This window comes from Gasterosteus aculeatus, chromosome 17, assembly GCF_964276395.1.
Source record: "Gasterosteus aculeatus chromosome 17, fGasAcu3.hap1.1, whole genome shotgun sequence".
NCBI classification, from domain to species: Eukaryota; Metazoa; Chordata; class Actinopteri; order Perciformes; family Gasterosteidae; genus Gasterosteus; species Gasterosteus aculeatus.
The window spans coordinates 20021548-20035304 of record NC_135705.1 but is presented as its reverse complement, the minus strand read 5'-3'; the positions used below and the strand labels follow the sequence as shown (position 1 = coordinate 20035304).

Here is a 13757-nt window from a genome sequence, read left to right as displayed (position 1 = left end):
TTAATTGTGGCACTTTTAGTCCTCCATATCTATCGAGCTGCTTGCCTTAAACATAGGATCGTTTTCAGAGGCTTTTTAATGGCAGACTCTCTTTTACTCTTTACCACCCATTGTTTTGTTTTGTATTGACGTGTCAAATTTTATATTTTGTAAATAAAACCAATTTGTCAAATATGCCTTCGGCATCTGAGGCAGGGGAGAATTTCATCAGACCATTTGTGAACTTAATTATAATTAAATTTAAAAAGTTTCTACTCAAGGACATTTCAGGACAAATCAAATAATAGCTGGAAATCCATCCTTGGATATCCATGCCCTGCAGTGATAAAAATGTGATATGCTTGATGTTGGTTATTATGTAACAGAGAAAGCTGGTCTTAATTTCTAATATTTCAAACATAAGAACACTTTGCCCATTTTATTCACCAGTGTGTTGAAATCCTTGCAACACTTTTGAATTGAACGGTTTGGTGACGTTGGGGCCTGTCGAGGCCACGAGCACTTCTTTGGTTGTTTATCTTGCTGGTCCCCTCAGAAGTTCTGTAACACTGTCTTGAAATGTGTGAGGACAAGAAGAAAAATGCCATGTTGAGCCTATGATTCACAAACGCCAAAAGATTGCGGGTGCTGATTTCCACTCACTCACACATGGTTCCACCTTCCTTTCCACCACCCCTCACCTCCCTCCATAATTAGATTGGGCTGCTCCCAGGAGAAATACATTTGCCAGGTAGATTTAAAAGAAAAAAAAGAACATTTTGTCGTTCCAAGGGGTGGCTCCAGCGGCTCCAGTGATTTATTAGCTGGATTCACCTCACCACTCCCACACCTTATCACAAATTGCTGGGAGCAGGTTAACACCAAAAGTCTAATTGATATAATATTCATGGATTTCCACCACTCCGTCTGGCTGCGAGGAGGCGCTGGTTTGTCCAGGAACCGTGTCGTAGGGAGGCACATCAACGGTGGCGAAAAAGAAAAATTTGTTTTTTCATGCAACAGTGCCTTTCCTCAGGTGGAAGGATATTTGAGTTTTCTTTTTCCTACAAATTCCTAGTTTTATTTTTGTAGTATTTATAACTCCGGGAGCTCAAATCACTTTTTAAAATGACATTTGGATTGTCTACGTGTTAATGATACCATGAAATCCCCCCAAATCATTACAAGGCTTGTTGTGTGTAGGTAATAGTAATAGTGGTAATAGCATTCAGTTTCTCCAAGATTTTAACTAAATATATGATTTCACTGCATGTTTTGGTAACTTAAAGCTTCTGATAAATGATCAATGATCTCTGAGTAATCACTATGGATAAGTTTCTTTAAACTGTGTGTGTGTGTGTTGATAGAATGAATATTTTTTATCTCAGCATTTCTAGTTTTAATTTACACATGGATATATATATTATATCTGGTCTCCAGTTACACGTTGCTCTCAATCGTACATACAGTAGATGTGCAAATAAACAACAGAAATAAAAAAATGTGAATAAAGACAACAATATTGGCCTGTCTTGTAAATAACCACAGCAACTCGCCTCTGACAGATGCGACGCGCATTGTTTTTAATATCCAGTGTTTGTCCTTGTTCAATTGAAAAGTAGCTCACAAGCCGAAAAGTGTGGGCACCCCAGATATACAGTATACCAGTGCTGAGTAAAAATGAACTTGATTAATCACATGATTGTTCTGTGATTAACAGTCATTAATCGCATTATACGCAAACTTCAACAACGGATTAAAAACTAGATTATTGCACGCTTTTACTACTAACTTTTACTTTTACTTTAAAGTAATGTTATCAGAACAATATAACAGGCACTGTCGGAGCAACAGCCATTCAGCAGACTGGAACATGAAGTTGTGGAGCTTTGAACAGTACTGTGCCACAGTGTGTCTGTAATGATGGATACAGCAGTGAACAGAGCAAAGTTAAAGAGGTAAACCAGTCGAGTGGGAAGTCAGAGCCCGAGTGCCTCGCACAGCTTCTCGCTGAACTCATGCGTAAAACTTAATTTGTGTTTTTGTATCTCAAAGGTTTTCACTGGAGACATGATGCATTTACACTGTGGTGGAAAAGCGAGTCTTTGCTCACATCTAGAATGCGCTTGGGTCGATCTGCTCTTTCATGCGTCATGCTTGCATTTAGACATTGAATTAATGCATTTATATTTCCACTGCCTGACTGATCTGAATCTGATTACCCAGGACGCATGTTTTGTCAGGTGTAAAGAGTGATGAAACACATTTGTGAACACACTCAAACAGATAAACCCACAGCAACAATTCAGACCTCTTTGCCAGCATGGGCTTTGCTTTTAAAGCCTTGACGCCAGCAGATCGTTTTCCAGCAGGAGAGCTTCGTCCCTAGCCAGTAGTGGGTGACAGGGTTCATCTCCAGAGCTGGGTCCAACTTATGAGGTGAGGTTACGGGGATGTGGCTCCGGGAGGGGGCGGGGACCCGTAGGGGTGTTAATCGAATTTCTATGCCCCACAAACACTCATTGCCAGCCAAAGACTCAGTTTATCAGCTCACTGAGGCAATTTCACATGCACCTTTTAAAACACCCAGCAGTGGCAGCAGCATAGTGTGTGTCTTAATCTGGTAAAGGAGTCGAGCGCCCCAGGCCGTTCAGCTCTCCTTTATCTTTGCCTCCTTTCTCCCCAGTCATATATGTCTGAGTTGGGGGGGAAAGAGTGAGAAACAAGGATGAGGGGGGGGGGGGGGGGGGAGAATGATACAAGAAACCAGGTGCGGTCGTTGAGGCAGAGTATCAGTGCTGATGAAGCATCACGTTTGCTCATCATGCTGGATGTTCCATTTCCTTCTTCCTCTTATTAATCTCCAATCGGGTTTGACCAAGTTTGCCAATACCTCGGCCTGAGTGAGATGGTCAATTGTATATTGGTCAGTCAGTGACACGACCCATGACAGGATGGATTGATGTTTCTCTGTGTCTGCCAAGCCTCCACCAATCCAGACAACTCACTCTAATACATTCTGGTTTATTACAACAACTCATTCAACATGACGGACACACAGTCAGAAAACAATATATAAACCACTTCATATGGAGGTAAAACAACCAATTTTGCACGCCTTTGTTTTGTCTTCCAAATTGAGCTAATCTTAAAATAGGCAATTATATTCATCCCGAGCAAATATTTAGCAGCAATTATCAAGAAATGATCAATGAGATTTAATGGAGAAATACACCCATAATATACTGGTTTAAGATGAATATAAACTGATCAATGGATCATAAAATATAAAAGGGTTAATGGTAAGGATTGTAACATATGAACTGATTGTCTCTTAACAACAAGGCATTCAATGTCTGGCTACAAGCATGTTTTTTTACTGTTTGTTTGTTTAACCCTCCATCCCATCTCACATGTTTCCGATCTACCGGCAATCCCAGCGCTTCGCGTCTTAGTGAAGCACTGTCGCCTGGCCATGGCTGCTTGTCCGTCTTGTCAGCCAATCATGTTTGCCGTGATGGAAGGGGATACGGCTCGTATCTCCTTTTTCCCTCCGGTGTTTTGCCCTTGCACAATTTCACCTGTACCTACTCCTCGTCAACTTGATGATTTCAGGCCTCACCCGTGCCACAAGGCTCGGACAAATCAACAGCGTCGGCTGACAGATGCTGTCCACGGCTTGTGAACCACGAGTAATAAAGGTTGAAAAAAGGCATTTAGAAAAAGGAAAAATACTAGAGGGCCAGTACTAGTTGTGGTGTGGGTACAATTAAATACTATATTGGAAGCCGGTACAAGTTGATGATACTACGAGAACGTTTCATAATATTAGTCGACAGTCACATGTGTTTCCAGCTGACGCATGTTGGTCTGAGCGTAGCCTAGACTGGCAGGCAGAACACATCTTGGACGGAGAGAAACCCGATCTTGTTGTGTTGTTGACGTGTTCTTTGACGACTGAAGAAGTCAAAAGGGCTTTTGGCTTGTTAACACCCACCGGTCGAAGCGAGCAGTTTTGCAGCCTTTAAGACAAAAGAAACCAAACAAAACACGGATTCACCGATGCCGGGCTGTTTAATCAAGGGGTTTGTGTGCCTCCGGGCTCAAAGGAATATTGGTAGGGGAGGCGTATTGAATCGGCGCTGACCCGCGAGGTTAACTCTTTGGCAGGGAAGAGGAGAGCAGCGTGCCCACAGGGTATCGATTCAAACTCACTCATCTCCTTGGCCTTCCTTATCTTCCACTCAGACACCAGTTCAAGTACTGTGTGCATTTGATTTCCCCACCACTCTCTTCTTTATCATCACTTTCTCTACTCTTTTCAGCTCCAGGCACAGTTTTGAACACCATTAGCTTATTTTAGAGAATTAATAAATTGGAAATTTTTAAGAGGTTCCGATGAAGGATATTCTGTTCTTTGTCACAATTCATGGCATTAGGTGCCTACCTACAGAGCTACATAGTGCTTGTCTTTATCTTTGTCCAACCTCACATTTCCCTTTGTTCAGCTTGGAGAAGTAATGCGCTTAATTTCATATTCACTCCTACCCTTCAATTGAACAAGTGAAAATTGCCGGGCGGAAGGCCGCCTCAGCTTGATGCAATAGGTGTTAATCCGTTCACCACCCCAGATGACGCAAGGACAAAGTAATGTGTGTATAGTTTGATCTACAGCCCTTTGTTCAATACTTCATTGCCCATAACACACACACTCGCTTTCAAACACTACAGCTGTGGTTCCCAAACTTTTTCTGACTGAGGGGAAAAGGACATTGTAAGATCTCCTAACCGCACTGCAAAAAGTATATTTCCACATTCAACAGCAGGTTTTTCAAACTATTTTTTCTGTGTCGCAATGTTCTTTCTGACGCTCTTTCTCTCCCTCTCTCTTTGCCTGGGGGTCGAGGTTCGAACACAACGCATGTCAAGTCCTCAGGACGGTTCCGCTTTACTATTTATTTTTTACCCTAACGTCGTGTTGGGTTTGTGATGAAGTCCCCCTTTCTGTTAATGTTTGATTTGATCTAGTTCCCCCAAAGCTCAGCCTCAGTTACGCGCTCTTATAGTTTATGACTATTGTTATGCCATTCATGTAATTATTTTCTGCATACTGCCCTAGAGATACTACATCTTTAGTTGTAAAGGACATAAAGCAAACATTCAGCTTGCTCTGAATCCAGTTATTACCAATAAGGCGGATACTATTGTATTAGTATGCTGAGATGTTGGAGAGAGAGAGAGTGGCCATCAGGCAACATCACTGTATTCCAACCTAATGTAGAAGAACTACCTCAAGCAGTTCCATGACAGATGTAGACACTTGAAAGGCCTCGTGGAGAATACCACTCTCTTAACACAGGTCACCAAGACAGGGATCATATTCAAAGGTTACATGTATAACCATTATTTCATAATAATGTTAAATGAACATATTGTAGTTCTCTTTTATAGTCTTCTACGCCAATTTACACAGGTGACACCGTCCATCAGTAACTAACATACATAGAACCTTCACACACTATAAGTACGTCTATGGAAGCTTTTTGGTATAAAGAGGAATCTGATTAACACGCGCTCCTCTCAGCTTCACGCAGCTTTACAGTGAGTTCCAGCTCATTGCTCACTACCTGCTCGGCAACAACCAGCAGACCGACACAGTGAGAGACTAGTAGTAGTAGAGTGAACCCATAGGAGCATTCAGTCACGTTGGACCCCTCAGCAGGAGATCGAGTCCAAAAACACAGCTATCGAATGCCCGATTCATTTTCGCCAGGTGGCCAGAAACATGTTGCTCGTATGATGAACGATGTGTCGTAAATTAATGCCACAATGTTTCTACATAACTGATGAATGTGTAATTAAGCAATTTGTCAAGTTAATTAGTTGTTGCATTTCTGAATTTCATATTGTCGCCGGCAAACGGGACATCATTTATGGAGTGAATACTTTCAGATGCGTCCACTTTCCCGTGCCGAGGGCACTGCTCGTCTCCTTCAATGACATCAACATTATACTGTTTTGTCCTAATCAGTAAGTATTTACTCTATGTCCTTAATCTGGTCTCTTGTATCAGTGCTGAGTGCCTATGTTCTTAATCTAGTCATTACATGTCATTTAGCAGACGCTTTTATCCAAAGCGACTTACATTACACTTTAAACCCATGGCTTTTTCACATTTTTGGGGTTAGGTGTCTTGCTCAGGGACACTTCGACATGGAACATGGGGCAGCCTGGAATCGAACCACCAACCTTGTGCTTCCCAGCACACCTTCTCTAACCCCTGCGCCACGACGACCTTTAAAAAGCCAACAGTTACACTTTTAACTTCCAAACAAGCCACCTTTGTACTGAGTGCTGTGCTTAACTCAGTTGTTTGACTCACCCACGTCGACTGAGTGCACAATAATTCTTACTGAATTAAAGCAGCCTCTTAACCACAGGAGCTCTGGAAAAAAAAAACACGGCCGCTCCGGTTAATTAGGCCCATTTACTTGTGAAAAGCCAGAGCTTTGAGTAAGATCTGCCATATCGTCACTAGCGCCTTCATGCTCCAGAGAGATCGACCTCTCTTAGTACAGCAGACAAGGTCAAACATCCATTGTCCCCATTTCTCGCCCCAACCCAAAACCTAATGCGCATTTGGCATTGCGCTTCAGTTAGAATAGCAACTCCTCCCGGAAATAGTCACCATATAGGCACTCTGTGGGGGCGAGAGGGGCTCTACTCTACATTCATTTACATGTTTTAGGTTGACAAAGTTAAATAAATAAATCATGTCATATCAAATTCAAGGCCCCCGGGCTACTCCCGGCCCTCGGTACAATTATATCCGGCCCGGGAGTCATTATGTCTATATTAACTGTCGTTTAATTGTGCCGATAAACTATGAGCACTTTGCAACAAGAATTTTAAATTTGAACTGCTTAGCAGTCCGTTTGCAATGACATGGAATAAGCACCTATGATGGTCCTTCTCTGTAACAGCAAACTCAAGGCAGGGCCGGGCGGTATGGCCAAAATCCATATCACGGTATCTTGTAAGATTTTGGCAATTTCATGGTACATGACAGTATTTTTTTAACACATCCATTTCTTCATTCAGCGTTTCACCGCTCACTGGCCAGCGAGTGGGAAACAGCTATTTGTGTGATGTGTCTACCTTTTTTTCCCTGGGTCCCTCCAATCAGACATGTGGCTTCAACTCAGTGATGAACAATGTATTTTGCTGCCGGCCGAAGAGCGCCGACAGTTGTTGAAATTTCTTTACGGGAGGTAAAGAAAAAGAATCTGAACATCTAGCTCTCGGAAACATGTTGCATATTAAATGTGGCCTACCTAAATGTTTTCTCTTTGCACTTTCTCCAATACACTTTCTGTCCTTTTTCTGAATTGAAGTTTGACACCCCTGAAATAATTAAATAGAATAAAAGAAAAACGTATTCCTGGCAGTATCAATAAGCTGTTGACTCAACATGTCATACATGCTGGGAAACACAACTTACTGAGAACTAAATATGAAAGATTCAAACCACATTGGGCTAAAGCTGGAGTCCCCAACCTTTTTTTGCCTCATAGGCCGGTTTCATGTCAGACACTATATTGCAGACTGGTCTTGAGGAGGATTAGCGGTCCGCGGCCCGGTGGTCCGGGACCACTGGGGTAAAGGATCAAATTATATTTTGCTCGTCAAAGGTGAAGCCACTATGACCCCCACACCCACTCTCATCATCTCAGGAGCGCCTTTAACGGAATTTCTCTAAATTAGGCATAAACCTCCACAGGACCAACTGAATTTGCAGGTCAAAGGTCACTGTAACAGATTTCTGTTCATGACTCAGGAATTATATGGTAATTGTGACATTTTCACACAAATGTCTAATAGGACAAGTGATGGAGTGATGACATTTCAGAAAGCCGTGGATGTGAACTTCAATGTTACTGGTTAGTGGATATCATCTTAATGCGGTCTTTTGTAAATACAATCGTCTCTCTGCCAGTAGTTTGTTCATTTCGCTTTATCAAATTCATCAGATCATCATTTCATATTTCTATCAGCCACCACCGGTGTCTGAACTCTGGGATTCATCTCCCGGCTGATCGGGGAACGCTCTTATTTACAAATGTCCCTGCCATCGTTTTATCATCTTTTTACAATGAACACATATCATTTTTTCACCTAACTTGTGTCACTCTCTGATTGAACTGCATATCACCCACGATGGCCTAGAACCGCGGCTCCTGAACTTTCTAGGCCACCCACCCCATTCTACAACCTGACCGGATCCCTGCACACCCAATTCCCCGTAATAAATTTAGGAGTAAAAAAGTCTATCTGAGAATCTTCACATGCAGCGCGAATAAGCCTGCAGCAGGAGAGAGAGGGAAGGAGGGGGAGAACCCCATCCTATCCTATCCTATCGCAATAATAACAACATTTGGCCACACACTTACATATATTAGATATAGTGCAACTGGACTCGAAGCCAGCCACAAATCTTTCTCAACAGCATCCAGTCCCTCGAAGCTTGCTTTGCCAGGACCGGGTATGTTGGCATTGCCTTGGTCCAAGAATCCACAAGTGGCTTTTGTTTGAACTGCAACTGCAGTGCTCCATCAGATGACAGCTCAAGCAGCTGCTCCTGCTCCTGAAAGGACAGCTGGCGGATAGGGAGGGAAGCTTCAAATAGGATGCGAATCCACGTCTCAGATGTGTCCAAAGGTGGTATTTTCGTGGGGTGCTTCGCAAGTTGGTTGGGATTATGAGATTTTTTCACGTGTTCACCCATGATCACGCAGTTTGCCTCTAAGAAAGCGTGAAGCGTGAGGAAACACAGGAGCGTATTCCCACTCACACAGCCCGTCCAGAAGCGTACCTCTTGATCATAGCGTCTGTCTTGGTGTGTTGAAAAAACACAAAGGCTGACTGCCTGCACACTTTCAGAAGAGAAAAGATGTCGGCCAGATAGGCAAGCTTCTGCAGACCAAATGGACCTTGCTGCTGGAACAGCCAACGCACTTCAGTATGCAGCAGCAGTGCTTTGTGTTGGATGCCCATCTCATTGCATAACAGTCTTTGAATTTATCCGGCGCGCTTTAAATGAAGTTTACCGGCATCATTGCAATGTTTTCAGCTGCAGGGCGTCCTCGTGAGCTCTGCACTGTAACCGGAGATTGGACGGACAGACTTTCCTGATGTCAGCTATATGCCCTGTGTGCTTCCCTGTCCAGGCGATCCCATATGTCAATTCAATTTCGAAGAAGTAACGGACGTACACCAGAAGATTGGCCACGATTGCCACAGCTATAGACTCGTCTACTTGCAGAGCGTAAAACTGGGACCATGGCCACATTTTTTACTTCTCTCTCGCCAATTACGCATTCCTTTGGCATTTGGCAGCTGGCAGGCAGAGCTCTGCAGCGATTGTGTGCGCTAGCCCCCTTCTTGCTATTCTGTAACTGACCGGATATGAAGCGCGCGGTACATTTTTTCTACACCCAACACGTGAGTTGGACTGCAGTTGTTCTAGCCTGTTTTGTAACTTATCCAATTTTGATATGAAAAATGTAAGGGGCTTTTGACTTGCACTGGCATGCTTGGTGTCCAGGTGGTGACGTAACAAAGAAGGCTTTAGACAGAACCTCAGTCCACACCTCTACTGTGGGTTTGGTGCAATCTGCATTGCCAATCCAAGTGAAGCCCAGAGCCAAATCATTTTCATTATATTTCCTTTTGTTTCCCAGTCTGATGCTCACTCTTGTTTCCTCATTTTCCACCTTGACTCCACGATGGGACTGTGCGCTCCTGATTTGTCTTTGCCATCCCTTCCTCCTTTTCGGTCTCATCTTTCTTGGACTCCCGCTTGATTTCTCCTCCCGGTCTTGCCCCAACGCACCTCTCCGTTTCCATCACCTAGTATTCCTCGCGCTTTCTGTCTTTCTCCACTTTCATGAACGATAGCTTCAGATGTCCCACCTGACAGTTTAGCTTATTCCTGTGAGCTGTTGGCTGATGTTAGCTGCACAAAACCAGGCTAACATACGTAGTGTGTGAACGTAGAAGAAGCTTTATTATTCATTTTAATTCAAATTTGTGTGATTCATGTTTTTTGTTTTGTACAAAATCCAACTTATATTTAGTATGTGTCATCATTAGAACACTTACATATTTCCCCCCCGGAGCAGGGGTGCCCAATAGGCAGTACCAGTCGACCGCGTGCCATCGCCCGCGGGAGATGACCGAAACAAATGCTAATGCTAATTAGCAACCCTTGCTTAGTAACGGACGCATTTCCTTTCTTTCCAAAGCAACCCAGGCCGTTTCCAGTAAGGTGATGACCAAGAATGTGCGCGGCGCTTGTGACGGCTTCCTCCTCCTGACAGATGAGAGGCCCGTTGCTTTCTTCACCTCGACTTGGTTAGTTGAAAAGTAGCTCGCCAGTGTCGTAGAGGTTGCACCACCCTTTGGGGATCCCTCATCAAGACAAAGATGGGGAAGCATTTATTGAGTCAACCAAATGTCCTCACAGCCCTCCTGTTCAATGGAATATTACTATGATCTCAACTTTAAATAGTAAATTTACACAAAATCAACTTTTGGGATTATGTACAATCACATTATCATCTAATAAGCTGATCCTAGTTGTACTCGAAGCGCTTCATTCGTGCCAGGAAAACAGGGGAAACGTCACTGTATGATGCTCCTTTCTACCTAATGAGTAAGCATCATCAGTCGGGTAATGGAACCATCATTTTATAAGATTCCGTAAAACAGCACTTATTTTGGCGTCTCCGACGCCGCTCGCGGCCCAACACAGCGGCGTGGGCCACGTGAGCATGAGACAGGTCAGTGCATCATATGCATTGACATTTTGTACAGGCTTTGGCCGGACAATGAAGAAGCCTGCAGGACGAGCACGTGTCTGTGAATATTGAAATGTCACACGATAAGACAGTGACTTATTAAGAGAAAAGAGCCATTTCAGAGTGAGCAGGAAGGAGCAGCAGATGCCGTTAGTCTTCACTATTCTGCGAGGCGACATCTGTTATGGATTGTTTCATACGCAGTGACCTTCAAGCCTACTTAGAAAAGAGAAGGAAAGAGATAAAAAAAAGTACGTCTCATTTCTCTTTCCTCCCCTCTCATCCTTGGTAAATGCATGAGATCTTCTCCTTTTCCTTTTTTTTGGTGGCCAGGTGATGCCAACAAATCACCCGCGCCTTCCTACAGCAATCAGGTGGAACATTACTAAAGATCACCCACAGTTCCCTGCTCTGAATACTTATGGGGAGGAACGGTTCCCTCTGGGTGAAGTTCAGCAGGCCCACGCTCTAGTCTGTCGTTTGAGTCGCAGCTAAAGCAAGGAGCCTCAGTGGAGCATCGTGTACAAAGAGCAAAACATTTCACTGAGTGCACACTACGTGGTTTACTGCAGCGTGTGTGGTTCAGTCAAACTCTGCTTTTGCTTCCAGATTTACAGAGAGCCACGTCCCAGGCGAGCCGGACAGTTTTGTATTGATTTGCACAAAATATTTCATTCATTAGTTTGTTTAGCAGAGATGCTTGGAAGCGGTGTTTCAGAATGCCAATTAAATTTTTTTTTAAAAGTTAGTTTTGGCCCCTAAATAAGGACCTGGACCACAAAGTGTACTTACAATGTGAGAAAGCAGTTAGAATGTAAAATGGTGAATGCTGAGAATAAGAGATCAAATTACATTACATTACATTTCATTTAGCTGACGCTTTTATCCAAAGCGACTTACAATAAGTGCATTTAACCATAGGGTACAAACTCAGAAGAACAAGAAACAAGAAAGTGCAATTTCCTCAAATTAGCCAATTTATAATTTGCTATAGATGAGTGGCGTTATAAGTACAATTTAAGTGCTACAATTTGTTAGTGGAGGTAGAGTCTGAAGGTGTGTCTTTAGTTTGCGGCGGAAGATGTGAAGGCTCTCTGCGGTCCTGATGTCTGAGTGCAGCAGAGATGTTGTTCGTATGGTCTGTATCTCATCATATAAACCATCAGACACACTGATGTGTAAACTGTAGTGCTTCAGTAATCACTCTTGTCTCTTTCCGTATTGTTTTTTAGCATTGTTTCAGTATACTGGTTTAACAGCCCCAGTTCGTGGTCTCATTCCACTTGCTCAGGGTGAGCAGCAGGAGGGTGTGAGCAGCATCAGATCACAGCCAAGCCGAGCGTCTGTGTGCGATCAATGAGCTGCAGGGAGGCGTGTCAGTAAAGAGCTCTGTGAGCTATACGTTGTGTCCCCCATGTCCTTCTCACGCCTCCCAGTGTTTCTGCTTCATAGATGATGATGTGCCCTGTTGGACTTCATAGCTCCTGTGTGTGTGTGTGTGTGTGTGTGTGTGTGTGTGTGTGTGTGTGTGTGTGTGTGTGTGTGTGTGTGTGTGTGTCTTTCCGTGCCCTTGGCCGAGGCTCCAGAAAACATTTCATGCTGTGCGGCCTCCATGAGCGAGTGATTTCTCGTTTCCTCGCTCTGATCGACGTCCAGCCGGCCACGGAGGCGGGCCCTCGCCCTCCCCCATCACACTGAATATTATCATATTACAATCAGAAAATTGGTGGGTTGTGCAATAAAAGAACAGTTAAAAGAGTAAAATGTCCAAGCAAAAATAAAAAATATAATGTATGATTTTAAGTACATTTAGGTGCAAATCAAAACAGCACCACCAGCCTGCAACAATACAAATATGTTGCACAAGTGAAATTAATCCAATAATATGATCAGGGCCTTCTGTCTCACTGTTGAATACGTTTAATAATGGTTGTGTTTGTTTGTATGAGGCTCTCAAGCGACTGTGCATCCAACAGAATCCAGCTTTCATATACTTCAACATAATCAGCCTCTTTATGGGCTGAAATGAGGACGCCACAAATCGCATTCAAAACGCTAAGTAGAGTTTGAGAACTAATATTTTGCATCATTCCAAACCCCTCAGTATGTCACAGCAAGTCTCACCCCGTCATCCTCACACCCCCACCCTCTGTCCCCCCCACCCACCCAGCCGCCTCTCTGCCAGCCCGCTGTAGCACGACAGCTGGTGTGATGAAGCAGCACACCTCTTCCAGAGAGCCGCTTCACATCAGTGGAGTTAGGACTAGCGTTGGTGTGTGTGTGTGTGTGTGTTACGTGGATGTCCTTCAGCACTAAGAGCATTGGAGGGAGATGTAAAGAATGCTAATGAAGTGAATCACCGGAGTAAGGACTGACTTGGCCAGCTCTGCCATACATACACTGTGTGTGTGTGTGCTTTCCCATGCATCTGAACACCCTGATGTTTGCGCTCTCAAGTCAAGTGAAAAGAGAGCAGTGAGAAGTGGGCGAGCCAAGGTTAAGCACAGGAACACAGTGATGGGCTGTGCATTTTAATTAAGGCTTGAGCAAATACTCTGCACTCCCCCTAACTGCCCCCGCCCCCCGCTCCCCCGTGATGGATGACAGGAACCACAGTTTTCCATTTTTCTTCTCAAGAGGAACTTTTGTGCGAGGGGCAATGTGTTGTGACACGAGGCAGCGGCTGTGGATTTTGATCTTTATCGCCTCCTGGCAGCGCATGCGGCTGCACTGTGAGCTAACACCTGTTATCTTGGTGCACTTCTCTAATGTATCTCTTATGCAGAGGTGTGATTTTACTGCGTGTCAGTAACAATAATCTATCCACCAAAACTCTCCTCTGTGCAGACGCACAGGAAAGATGGGTGAAGGTATGAACTGGACCCACAGCCGCTCCAAACTCTTGTTACATTGCACATA

The 13757-nt window shown here is 43.9% G+C and overlaps 1 protein-coding gene across 1 annotated transcript in view; it reads left to right on the top strand.

Moving 5' to 3' along the window:
* LOC120835361 (receptor-type tyrosine-protein phosphatase gamma-like) overlaps positions 1–13757 on the top strand; it is a 208674-nt gene that overhangs the window by 45471 nt on the left and 149446 nt on the right. The gene's annotated exons all lie outside the window — the stretch shown is intronic.